Source organism: Vulpes vulpes, chromosome 2 (assembly GCF_048418805.1).
Source record: "Vulpes vulpes isolate BD-2025 chromosome 2, VulVul3, whole genome shotgun sequence".
In the NCBI taxonomy this organism is placed as follows: Eukaryota; Metazoa; Chordata; class Mammalia; order Carnivora; family Canidae; genus Vulpes; species Vulpes vulpes.
The window spans coordinates 160,751,472-160,765,420 of NC_132781.1; the positions used below are offsets into that span (position 1 = coordinate 160,751,472).

Genomic DNA, 13,949 nt, shown 5'->3' on the forward strand with positions numbered 1-13,949 from the left:
AAATCAAAAGTTGGACGCTTCACCAACTGAGCCACCCAGGTGCCCCAATTTATTGCTTTATTTAAATTAACTTTACTGAAGCATAACTTACTGAGGTGCGGTTATGTTGTATAATTTGCACACAATAAAAGCATCTATATGATGTGTACAGTTTGATGAGTTTTGACATTCATGTAACCACCTCCACAATCAGGATACAGAATTTTTCCATTATAAAAATTTTTTTTAAAAAAAGGCCCTCGTGTCCTTTTGCTCCTTACTTTCTACCCCCAGCAACCACTAATCAGCCTTCTGTCACTATAGATTAGCCTTTGCCTCTTTGAAAAGTTCATAAAAATTAAATCATACAGTGTGTCATTGTTTCTAGCTTCTCTCTCTCTACATGGTGTTTTTGAGATGAATTCAGGTAGTTGAAAGTTTCTGTAGTTTATCCCTTTTTATTGCTAGGTAGCACTCCACTACATACCACAATTTGTTTCTCCGTCAGCCTGTTGATGGACATTTGTGTTGTTTAGTTTGGGGCCATTAGAAACTGTTATGAGCACTCAAGCACAAATTTTTTTAAAGATTTTATTCATTTATTCATGAGAGACACAGAGAGAGAGAGGCAGAGACACAGGCAGAGAGAGAGAAGCAGGCTCCATGCAGGGAGCCTGACGTGGGACTCGATCCCAGAAGTCTAGGATCACGCTCTGGGCTGAAAGCAGGTGCTCAACCACTGAGCCACCAAGGCATCCCATGCACAAATTTTTCCAGGACATATGTTTTCATTTCCTTTTTAATTTTTTAAAGAATATATGCACCTTTTTAAAAAAGATTTTATTTATTTGACAGAGAGAGCAAGCACAAGCACAAGCAGGGGGAGTGGCAGGCATAGAGAGAAGCAGGCTCCCCAGGGAGCAGGCAGCCCTTCGTGGGGCTCCGTCCCAGGACCCTGGGATCATGACCTGAGCCAAAGGCAAATGCTTAACCAGCTGAACCACCCAGGCACCCACATGTTTTCATTTCTCTTTGGCAAATACCTAGGTGTACAATTGCTGGATCATATGGCTAAGTATATGTTTAATTTTATAAGAAACCATGCCTGGTCATTCATGATAGTCTCTTGTTCCTTGTTTATACTTTCAATACTTTCTTCTACTTGTTTAAATTATTTAGCACCTTTCTTTCTTAAAATGAATGCTCTAGATCCCATCCCTGAAGTGCAGGCAGAGCTGATTCTGCTGCTTCTTGTTTCTATTAAAACTTGTCCACGGAACCTTGGTTTTTGTGTGTTCTTAAATTTTTTTCATTGTGAGCTCATGATCATTAGGACTCTATCTGTGGGAATTTTATAAGGCTTTCATTGACATGTTTCCCTCCAGAAAGGATTTTAGTTTGTTTTTGCTAGAGACCTGGGAGCATTATCCACCAGGAACTATTTTAAATTCTCAGCTGGAGGGATGCCTGAGTGGCTCAGCAGTTGAGCGTCTGCCTTCAGCTCAGCTCATGATCCCAGGGTCCAGGGATCGAGTCCTACATCGGGCTCCCTGCGAGGAGCCTGATTCTCTCTCTGCCTATATCTCTGTTTCTCTCTGTGTGTCTCTCCCATGAATAAATAAATAAATTTTTTAAAAAATTCTCAGCTGGAAGTTTCTGGACCAAGTGAGAAGTAGGAACTTGGGCTCTGGTCTTACCTGAGGGCTGGTTCAGAGAAGAGTTTATTTTCCCATTCATCGTGAGTCAAAGCCAAGATTAACGTCTTTCTTTCCATGTCCTGGAAGATAGATACTTTTCAAGTTTACCCTTTCAGTGAAGAGGTTGTCTGCAGAGGTTCTGACTTTATGGGGGATCTCGGATCCCCCTTCCTACCTGGTCAGGTCTTGGGCTACGTCTTCTGTCCCATGTACATCTATTAAAAGCAAAGCTCCTGGGGCACCTAGATGGCTCAGTCAGTTAAGCATCTGACTCTTGATTTCAGCTCAGGTCATGATCTCAGGGTTGTGGGATCAAGCCCCGTGTCAGGCTCTGTGCTCAGCACAGAATCTGCTTGTCCCTCTCCCTCTGCTCCTCCCCCCACTCCCACATGCTTGCTCTCTCTCTCTCTCTCTCAAATAAATAAATAAATAAAATCTTTAAAATATAAATAAAGCAGGCAGCCCGTGTGGCTCAGTGGTTTAGCATCGTCTTTGGCCAGAGTGTGATCCTGGAGACCCGGGATCAAGTCCCACATCGGGCTCCCTGCATGGAGCCTGCTTCTCCCTCTGCCTGTGTCTCTGCCTCTCTCTTTCTGTGTCTCATGAATAAATAAATCAAAAATCTTAAAAAAAAAACAACAATACTTGATACAGAACGTAAAATAAAGCTGCTAATTATATATATATATATATATATATATATATATATATATATATATATAAAGCTCCACAGTGTTGGTAATGGAGGGGATGCAAAGTGGCACAGCCACTTAGGAAAACAGTTCGGCAGTCCTTTATAAAGTCTAGCATGAAAATAAATAAATAAATAAATAAATAAAGTCTAGCATGTACATGCCATACAACCCTGCAATCTCACTCTTAACTATTTACCTTAGTAAAATGAAAACCTACATTCACACCGTTCCCTGTTCGTGAATGTGTAACAGCCTTATTTATAATCACTAGAAACTCCAAACCACCCAGATGTCCCTCAACAAGCAAATGGATAAGCAAAATGTGGTACATGATACGATGACATAAACTACCAGTTGCACAACTGCATGATCAACCTTAAATGCTTTATGCTAAAACAAAAACAAAAACAAAAAAAAAAAACCAACCCACAAAAGGTGACATACTACAGGATTCCATTTCTATGACATCCTGCAAAAAGGCAAAACCATAGGGACAGAAATCAGATCAGAGTTTGCCAAGGGCCGGAGAGGAGAAAACAGGTTGACTACAGAGGGACACGGAGATTTGAGAGGAGAAGACCCTTGTAGATCTTGACCGTGGTAATGTGGACACAACTACCGTTGACCCTCAAAGGACCCTGCGTGGGTCCACTTTTACTTGGATTTCTTTTTGATAAATACAGAACAGGACTGCAAATGTATTTTCTGTTCCTTACAATGATCATAACATTCTCGTTTCTCTAGCCGACTCTACTGTGGGGATGCAGTAGGCAGTACACAGAACACACACAAGTGTGTTAATTGGCTGTTATCAGGAAGGCTTTTGGACAACAGTAGGCTGTTTAGTAGCTAGGGTTTGGGAAGTCAAAATTTATATTGGGATTTTCGGCTGCGCAGGACGAGGCATGGTCGGCATCGCTAACCCTCATGCCGTTCAAGGGTCAACTGTCTTTGCATTTGTCACGATTCAAAGACCTTGATGCTAAAAGAGGCAAGTTGTCCTGCTTTGTAAACTTGGCTGCCACTGACGAACTAACAAAGCCCCGGTTTACAGGCATCCTTCAGGGGGACTTACCAGTCCGGGGCTCACCTTCCCCTCTCGATGTGTGTACACAGCCTTTCTTACTTTATCTTTAATTTTTTTAACCTATTTTTGGCTTTTGAGTGCTCCTTTTCTTTTTTTGCCTGCTCAGTCATGCATTTTAAAACATTCTTTTAGATCTTGTGTCCAGAGCTCCGGCCCCATGAGGGAGATTCCCTCTTTATCCTCAAGGAGCTCCTCGTCCAACGGAGGAAGACAGAACTGGCCGGCAAGGAGGATCCTCCTCCCGAGCAGTCCAGCCGTGGAGAGGAGCTCCCCCGGGGCATTTTGGGGCTTCCTGGACCTGCACGATCACGTAACTTTTTCATAATGACAGTAATGGCTGTAATTACCTGACATCAAAACGTGATGCACAGTAGGTAGCCGGCCAGGCTTACAGCCAGGGAGGCGGCACGGCATGACTCATGCCACCGCCGGGGGGAACAGCAAGAGAGAGAGGTAGGTGGCCTGACCAGGCTCCAGAGGGAGTCCTGGCATGTGCCGACGTCCCCTCGCACAGGCGGGTGTCAAGGCCCAGAACTCTGAGGACCATCCCATCCTGACTTGGTCCTAGTAGTCAGCATCCAGAGAGGGTCCTAGGGCCTGGGCTCTCTCCTCAAGGGGGATAGATTTCCCTCCATTTCACTGGAAACTCTTTTTCTTTCTTTTTATTTCTTTCATTAAAAGATTTTATTTATATATTCATGAGAGACACAGAGAGAGAGGCAGAGACACAGACAGAGGGTGAAGCAGGCTCCCTGTGGGGAATCCGATGCGAGACTCGATCCCAGGACCCCGGGATCACAACCTGAGCCAAAGGCAGACGTTCAAAAACTGAGCCCCTCAGGTGCCCCCTCTCTTTCTTTTTTATGCAGATTTAATCTTTTTTTTTTTTTTTTTTTACATAAGCTCTAGGCCCTGCATGAACAAGAGTCACACGCTCTAGCTCTACCGGCTGAGCCAGCCAGGGGCCCCTCACTGGCGACTCCTAGAGCAGAGTGCTCCCCAGGGCCAGACGCGGTGCCAACGCTTGGGCAGCATTACCACGCAGAATCCTCTGCGCCTCTGTTCACTAGCAGCCGTCTCGCGGGTGGCCGTGAGGATCCAGTTACCCCTATGTGTAAAGCACTAGCGCAGGGGCCGCCCCTCAAGGAACGCTGTCCTGGTTGTCACCAACCCCATTAAGCAGAGAAGGCACCTGAGGCCCTATGCGGGTAGGGGACTTGCTAAGGCCATACGGCTGCTAGCTTGCAGAGTTGGGTAGCCTGGGTCTAAAGCCTTACAGGACAGCCTCCTGGAGCAAGGTCACAGCTTAGAAGTCTCCAAGCCTCGAGTGGGACTACCTTTAAAATAGTCCAAGGAGGGGCACCCAGGTGGCTCAGTCAGTTAAGCGTCTGCCTTCAGCTCAGATCGTGATCTCCGGGTCCTGGGATGGAGCCCCAGGCTCCCTGCTCAGAGGGGAACCTGCTTCTCCTTCTCCCTCTGCCCCTCCCCCTGCTTGTATACTCTCTCAACTAAATAAATAAAATAAACATAAAACAAAATATTCCAGGAGGGGTGCCTGGGGGGCACTATCAGTTAAGTGTCAGACTCTTGGTTTCAGCTCAGATGGTGATCTCGGGGTCATGGGATAGAGCCTCACGTCAGGCTCTGTGCTCAGCAGAGTCTACTTGTCCCTCTCCCTCTGCCCATCCCGCCCATGTTCTCTTTCTCAATCTAAAATAATTAAATAAATCTTAAAGTATATATATATATGTTCCAAGGAGGGCAACACGGCTCCCCAGAGTCCTCTCCACCCAGCTCTGAGTATCTCTACCCTGTCCTCGCTGCCACTCAACACACTTCCTGAACACCTACCGTGTGACTGGTTCTGAACTGGCCACTGGGATCAAAGATGGCCAGGTCATGGCAGTGCCTCAGGGGTTCCATGTGGGGGAGGCAGATGGGCCTACAGATGATGACGGCGATGGGGGGATGGCAGTGACAATGGGGATGATAGGTCCAATTTGTTAAGGGCTCACCGGGTGCCCAGCACCGTGCTGAGCACTTGACATGCATTAACTCACTAATCCTCGTAACAGCCCGATGAGGCAACAGTAATTATTTTAATCATGGGTAACATTTACTACTGACTAAATGCCAGGCACTGTTCTGGACGCTTTACAAGTGTTAACCCATTCGAGGTGGGTACTATTATTACTGCCCCTATTTTACTGGGGAGGACAGTGAGTGAGGCATTGAGACATTTAAGAACTTGCCCAGGGTCACACGGCCACTAATTGGCAGAGCAAAATGCATTTGCTGTGATGAACGAAGGCAGGGGGTGCTGTGGGGCACAGAGGAGAAAGGAGTCTGTCCCTCCTGCGCAGTTCAAGGAAGGCTTCACAGAGGAGGTGACTTTGAAGCCAGGTCTTAAGGGATTAGCTGGGGTTTGCCAAGTGGGTGTGGGGGAAAGGGCAGTTCAGGCTGAGGACAGTGGAGCAAAGGCCTCAGAAGCAGGGCGAGGTTTAGGGACGGGGCGTGCTTCCGAAGGGCCAGAGGATTGGGTGGGGCTGCTCAGGCCGGGGACATGGGAAGAGGCCAGGTCACCAGGGCCCAGGGGGGAGCGGGGCCAGGCTGAGAGGCTTGCCCTGATCCTGAAGATGTGAGAGGCTGCAGCCCCTGGTCTCTCCCCGACCTGCTATAACCAGCTCTTTACCCTGTGACGGATGAAAGGGAAAAGCTTTCTTTACACAGGCCCACTCAGCAACCTCTCCTGCTCTCCGGAGACCATGGGCCCCGCCTCCCACCCCACTCTTGTTACACCCCGAAGTGTCCTTGGCAGCCCTCAGGCCACACCACTGCCACCCCTAATGCCGTTCCACCCACCGCCACGACCCCTGCACCTTATTCCCCTGCCCGGACGCCTCCGTTCTCGCCTCCACCAGTCCACAGCCTGTTGCTCCCTGGGGCTTGGCTCAGGGACCCCCTTCTCCAGAAAGCCCAACCAGATCTCTCCAACCCAGGTGAGTCTCCACCTTTGATGCTTATCCCTTGGGAGGCACATCATAGCTGAAATTCTGGACCTCCCAGCCTGCTTCTCACCTGTCTCCTGAGCTGGACTGTAAGATCCTGAAGGGCCAAGACCCCGTGCTATAATTAGGTGTACAAGGTGGGCGGGTGCGGACCACGCCCGGCTGCAGAACCATCCAAAGCTGTGCTCTGTGCTCACTTCGCCTTTAGGGCCAGCTTGTAGCCTACAGACAAAGGCTCAGACAGGTCAGGGGATTTCTCCACCACTGCCCCATTAGGACTGGACCCCAAGTGTATTACTCCAGGCTCCCTATAAGCTGCTGCCTCCCACATCTCACTCAGATCACACCCTCCCAGGTGGAGGCACACAGCAGGTGCACAGCGGAGAGTCCGACACCGATCCAAAGGCTGCTGCAACCTCAGGGATCACCTTCTGTGCGGGGTCCTGCCTCGCTCGCCTCTCTTCTCTCAAATGGGGTCCTCCTGCAGGTCACAGGCTGCCCTCCAGTCACGGCTGCAGGCACTGGCCAACAACAACACAGGGGCTTGGGGGGAGTTGGAGTTGGAGGCTGAGACTCAGCAGTTCTGAGCTCTATCAGACACTGGCCTAGACTTGCTCTAAAGAACCACAGGGGCAACCCTGGTGGCTCAGCGGCTTAGCGCCACCTTCGGCCCAGGGCCTGGTCCTAGAGACGCGGGATCGAGTCCCACGTCGGGCTCCCTGCTTTTCCCTCTGCCTGTGTCTCTGCCTCTCTCTCTCTCTCTGTCTCTCATGAATAAATAAACAAATATCTTTAAAAAAAAAAAAAAAAAAAGAACCGTGGGCAGGAATCTAAATGGAGGCCTAAAAGAGATTAGCAGGACGGCAAGTGCAAGTTCCTATCACTTGGTCCTGCCAAATTATAGCCGGATAATAATGGTCACAGTCAACACACACTGGGTACTTCCTGGGTGAGCCCCCCACAGGCATTTCTCATTTCTCCTCCCAAATACATAAAGAAGCCAGTCCCACCGTACAGATGTGGACACTCTCATGCATTTCCTCCCCATCCAGTCACTATATGTATTTGGGGGGGGGGAAGCATGTATTGAACACCCACTCCATGCCAGGGCTGGAGTCTAGAACTGGGGTAGACATGCACGCAATCCCAGCTCTACGGCGCACGCCATCTGAGGGGTGCCTGGCTTTGGGGACCAGGCACGAACGCCTGGACGGGGGAATGTGAAGGCCTCACTAGCCGTGAGTGTGCAGAAGGGAAGGCCAGCAGCACCTCCGGACAGAGCACGGGGAATTGCTGTGAGCATCGAGGAAGCTACCCCACAGGGCGGGGACCCCTGCAGGGAGGGGGGGCACCTGGACACGCACCTGGGACTGCTCTCGCAGCAGATGGCTGAGTGCCGCGGCGGGGCGTCCACACATCACCCCCACACCCCGGGCCGGGGCGGGAGCCGAAGGCCAAGGTGCTCCGCAGCGAGCGTGTCCTCAGGACGGCTGCGTGCAGGGCGGGGGGCTGAGAAGCCGGGAGCGGGGGAGTGGGCCAGGAGCCAGGGCCCAGGGGTCAGGGCACCACACTCCCACACAGAGGGGTGGTGGGGTGGGAAGCCCCCAACCCATTGGCAGATAGAGAAACTGAGGCCCAGGGAGGAAAGAAGTGGCCCAGGGCGCTGGAGCCGGGCAAGCACCCCCGACCCGGGGCACGTCGAGTCAGCAGATGCTGCGCCAGCTCATGTGGCTTCTCCAGGAGGCCCCGTCATGCCCTCGTGACCGGCGCCCAGCTGCTGGCGCGGCCTGCGCCTGGGGGAGACTGGCCTGGGCTTGGCCTCCAGCCAGCTTCCTGCTCCAGCCCCCCTCGGCGCCTTCCTGGCACCGTCTCCCTCCGGGGGCCCTTGGCACCTGAGCTCCCCAGCACGGACGCCAAGGGCTGGGCCTGAGCCTTCCTCATCAGACCGGGCCTCCCCTAAGGCAGGGCCTGTGCCTCCCCCCACGGCAGGTGCTCCCCCTGGACCTCCCCTCTCAGACTAGCGGCCCTGCCCGGAGAGAAGCCGAGCCTGCCCGTCACACTGGGGGCTTCCTCCAGGGTGGCCTTGCACCTCCCCCTGCCCCCCGCGCTGGGAACCCCTGGGCGCCACCCCCCACCCACTCCAGGACACTGGCCAGCCCGGGTAAACTTATGCTCTCTATTTGGGTCTGTTTGAGGGCAGTCACTTCAGGGACTCACCCCAACGAAGGCCTCACGGGGAGCGACAACCGTCCAGACTCACACTGACCTGGGCTGGACCCACGGTGCCGCCTCCCAGCCCTGGGACTGAGGCAATTTACTTAAGCTCCCCGAGCCTCTACTGTCCCATTTATAAAACAGACAGGAACAGCCGGGGTGCCTTGTGGGGGGCGGGGGGGGAGTCCGTGACATGACGCCTGTTGAGGGCTCAATGCGGGCCCGGCACACGGTGAGTACAGGCCGCACTGGAGCCGTCCTCGTGGGAATAAGAGCCACGGGGAGATGAGCCTCCGCCCCCGCGGTGCCCAGTGCGCTCCCGCCCGCAGAGACCTCCATCCTCGGTGGCACGGGAGGGAGGCTTGAGGTGACAGCAGACACTCCTTGCCTGGTGTCACTGAGCCTGGCCTCCTGGCCCTGGCCTTGAAATCCTGACCCACCACTTGACCGGTGACAGTGCCGCGTCTGAATATTCGCAAGCTGGGAGCCTGGAGCATGTTACTTGACCTCTCTGAGGCTGTTTGCACATCTGTAAAGTGGGAGTAAGCGTGGTACCTCTCTCACAGGCTCGTCGGGAAGAGTGAATGACGTCATGGCGTGTATGACGTGGAACACAGTCTGGCAGAGTCCGTGCTAGACACTGAAGTGCTCGCTGGTGTTTTACTTTACTGAGCAACTACTACATACCGGGCGGCTTCACTTAAAACCTCATAGTAATTATGTTTCAACTCCACAGATCCAGGGAACCGACTTAAGAGTCACTCCCGGGGGAAGCAGACTCCGGGATGGAGATTTGCACAAAGGGAGCTCACTGAGGGGTGGTCGCAGGCCCGGACCTGTGGGGTGGCGGGGGGCCAAAGAGCTGGGTTGGGTGGAGGGAGAAGCTGGGCTGGACGGCATCCCCGACAGAGACCTCGGCCAACCCCACTGGAGGCTCTGCAGCTGGAATGTCCTTCAGAGACGTCCTCCACTGAGGCGACGGGTGGGCCTTGTACCCCCACACTGGCATGTCACTGCATGGGGGCTGCCCCAGGAAAGCAGCATAGCCTGGGGCAAGGCAGCTCCCTCTGGCTAAGGGCAATTCCTGGAGAGGGACCCACAGGACAGCCCTCGGTCACCCAATATTCCTCACAGCTAGGGCACGTGCGCTTCAGGATTTTGTTTGGTTTTGCAGGGGCGGGGAGCATCTGGGCAGCACACAACAGTGTCCACCACAAGGAGTTGAAGTCACCTGTCCTAAGTTTCCCAGCCAGACGGTGGCAAATTTAAACCCAGATCAGACCCCACACCGCCTCCCATCAGGCAAGGAAGGAAAAACCAGGTAAAAATGGCATCAGCAGTACAGGGCGGGATGATTTCACTAACTGTGGAAGACAGAAAGGAACACAGAAGGCCACCCATGCGGCCGACTGCTAGATGTCCCTCATCCAGATCCTTTGAAGAGTAGACACGTGGCTGCCCAGGAAAGACTCCATTTCCCAGCATCCCCTGTAGCCATCACGACCATGTGACCAGGCTACATCTGAGTCCCGTGACAGGTAGCGCCATGCGCCACTTTGGGATTGTGCCCTTAAAAAAAAGAAGAAAGAACAAAATCTGTCCTCCTTTTCCCAGTCTGCCTTCCCACCAGGCGGAATGCAGATGTGAGGGAAGGACCTGGGCAGCCAGGTGAGGTCCTAAGGTGGAAGCCAAATATGGGGGAGGGCAGAGCAACAAGTCAGAAGGAGCCTGGGATCTTAAATGTCAACCAGCACCCACGTCCGTCCTGAACTGTCCATGTCCTGCACCCGTTCCTGGGAACTAGTTTCTCTGGCCTTTGTTACAACAACAAAACCCGTGTGCCGATGGATTAAAAACCGAGGTGGCCCCCATGCAGAGGACACCCCGTTACCTTTGATTGTCTCTCCTTTGATTCTTTTTCCTGCATGTATCAATATGGCCATGAACACCCATCTGCATACATAGGCGTGTGCGTTTGAACATGCAATGCGTGTGGATTTCCCAGGACACAAACTCACATATGCAAGAAACATTTTGTTTTTCTGCAACTGGACGGAGTTTATGTCTCCAGCTCCTTGTTTCCTGCTGGTGGAAACCTAAACCACCCAACGGGTAACCTCAGTCATATCAGATTATTTTCAGCCACTTAGGATTTGTCTGCTTTGGGCAAATCAGGGTGAGTTCCATCCATCTGGGTGAGTTCCATTCCTCCCCTTTCCTCACCCCTTCCTCCTTTCTTAGTAGTATTTAAATCCTAGTTAATGACTTAAATATAACATTATAGGGGCGCCTGGGTGGCTCAGTTGGTTGAGCGTCTGCCTTCAGCTCAGGTCAGGATCCCAACATCCTGGGATCATGCCACCGCATCAGGTCCCTGCTCAAGGAGGAGTCTGCTTCACCCTGTACCTCTGCCCCTCCCTCTGCTCATGATCTCTCTTGTGCGCGCTCTCTCTCTCTCAAATAAATAATCTTTAAAAAAATAATAAATACAGCATTAGAACTTTGCTGACCAGACCTGGGGCCATCAGCACTTGGGCAGAATCAGAGGTGAACATCATGCCATGTGGCTCCTGACCATCCTGAGGACCCTGCATCCCTGCCTGGTTTCCAGCTGTGAAGTCTTGGCTGCCCTGGCCCAAGGTCCCCTTGTCATGACCCCACAGTGCCACTGCACATCTTCCTTAGGGAACTACTGTTTCCCAGCTCATGTCCAGTCTGTTCTCGGATCCCCGTAGTCACCGTGCCCTGTCAAGGTGGCAGAGGGGCTGCAACCTGTCACCTTTCTTCTGAATCTCTCCGCCTCTTAAGGTGGCACAGTTTGATGGCAAAGGGCCCCCGGGGATGCAGGAGGGTCAAGGGGTTGAAAGGAACTACACTGTAGGACAAGCTCTCTTTTAAAGATGCTGCCAACACCTCCTCACACACTCCTGCTGGCACAGAGGACAAAGTCATGGGAAAACATGTTCCCTGGCAAGTCTGAGCTGAAAAGTGATCCAAGAAAGTTGGACTCTGAATATGAAGATGTTTGAGGAATATCTTAACCGACTTGCCTATATTTCATGTGTATATTCCTTGTCATGAATCCACAAGACTGACTTATGATAAAGAATGTCGTCTAAAAGAGCTCTTCCAGGAAAAATAAAATCTAACCTCAGCGCAAGGAAGCACTGTGTCCTAGTTGGTCGCCTTTTTTCTTGATTTATGGGACATGATATGCTGGTGTTGGACAATTACGGAAGTGTTAGATCTGATGAATTTTGGTCGCTTCCAACATTCTCCCCATTTTGTAGATGAGGAAATGGGCCAAGAGAGGTGAAGTCAAGGGCATGCAGCTAGTGAAGAGAGGATCTGGGACTTTTTTAAAAGATATTATTTATTTATTCATGAGAGACACAGAGAGAGAGGCAGGGACACAGGCAGAGGGAGAAGCAGGCTCCACGCAGGGACTGATAAGGGACTCGATCCCAGGACCCTGGGATCATGACCTGAGCCACCCAGGCGGGGGATCTGGGACTTGAACAGAAGCAGTCTGCACCCTAACCACAGGCCATTCTGTCTCTACAGGGCATCCTTCCCTTTCCCCCCAGGCAGTTTTGTCCTTGTGGTCTTACACGTTGCTCACAAACATCTCCTAAGGAAGATGAAGGACCAAGGCAAGGATCACTCCTGTTTTACAGTTAAAGAAACTGAGGCCCTGGTGACCCAGCTAGGGACAGGTGGAACAAGGTCTCCAGTGGGGAGTCCCCAACCCTGCCCAGGGTTACTTCTAACACTCACAGACCCCCACCACACACACACACACACACACACACACACACACACGCTGCACGCCCAAATGCGCCCACACACATATGCACACACAGAGCAGAGCTGGCCTGCCCTCCTCCCGATGGCTTCATCCCAGAACACAAAATCATTACCCGGTGCTGGGGCTCCGCCTCCCTCTCTGGGCAGCAGTGCAGGGCTGCCGGAGGGGAAAGTGGAACCTCAAAGCTGTGATTAATTCTCCACCCCAATTACCAGCGGTAATTTGAGGAGGGCCTGTCGGCTCCTGGAGCCAGGAAGAGCAACATCAAACGTGGCTCCTGAGCGCACCAGAAGGAAGTCTGGCCCATTAACCAGAAGGTAGCTACTGTGGGGAGGGAGAGGCCCGGGGTCATCCTGGAGAGAGCTGGAGGCTCCACGTTCAAGTCCCAGCTCCACCACTGTGTGGTCTTGGGAAAGTCCCAGAGGCTCCTCTGATACTAGCATCTTTACAAAATGGTAACAACAACTTCGCACACTTGGAAAACTAGGCCCTTTGGGTTAGGGACCGCATCTGCCTTGCCCATCATTAGATCTCCAGCAAGGCACCTCCTCCAGCTCCAACCCTATTGCCCAGTTTTTCCTAAAGAAAACCTGATGGTTATACCCCAAGATGCAAATCTAGGGGGAAGTCCTAGAGGCAACCGGATTAGCACGGAGGCCGGAGGCCGAGCTAAAGCACCCACAGTGGAAGACTCTGGTTGGAGCCAGGCCAGCCCTCCTACTGTCATCTGAGAGGAAGCACGTCTCTCACAAACAAGCTCCTGTTTCTCACCAGCTTCGGAGGAAAGACTGACTCTTCGAGAGCAGCAGCGACACCAGAGGGGGGGACGGGACAATTTCTCCTCCATGTACCTTTGGCATTTCTGTCCTCCAACTAACGGTGTCTACTGAGCACCTGTCTACTGCGACATCTTCATTTATAAAGTGATTTATTAATTTAGAAGCCTCCTGACACTTTTGAGGAAACCTTCACCCAATCCATAAGGTTAGAACCACAGCAGCAGAGGAGTGTGGCAGGAGAGGTCGCCAGGATTCGGGGCTTGGGGTTTGGGTTCAAGTCCTAGCTCTGCCACTCCTGGGCTGTGTGGCTTTGGACAGATCACTTAACCCCTCTGTTCTAGGCAAAATAACACCCACCCCCACACTCAACGGGTCCACATCCTAATCCCTGGAACTCATAAAAAAAAGGCAGAACGGACTTCGCAGATGGGATTATAGTTAAGGATTTTGAGATAAGGAGATAAACCTGCTTTCTCCAGGTGGGCCGACCTTGGGTGAGGAGAAGCTTTCCTCGGGCGTAGAGAGACGCAACGCTGCTGACTTTGTAGCTGGGGGAAGAGGGCAGGAACAAACGAATGTGAGCAGCCTCCAGAAACTAGAAAGAGCAGGGAAACGATCCTCCTCTAGAGCTACCTGAAGGGAATGCAGCCCTGTTGACACTTTGATTTTAGCCCCGTGAGAC

At 52.0% G+C, this 13,949-nt stretch overlaps 1 protein-coding gene across 1 annotated transcript in view; it reads right to left on the reverse strand.

Annotated features, from left to right (window-relative positions):
• Positions 1-8,171, reverse strand: part of PADI1 (peptidyl arginine deiminase 1) — a 70,332-nt gene extending 62,161 nt beyond the window's left edge. The window contains exon 1 of the mRNA XM_072751067.1: positions 7,831-8,171. The gene's annotated coding sequence lies outside the window, so the exon portion shown is untranslated. The remainder of the gene's footprint in view (positions 1-7,830) is intronic.
• Between the last annotated feature and the right edge of the window lie 5,778 nt (positions 8,172-13,949).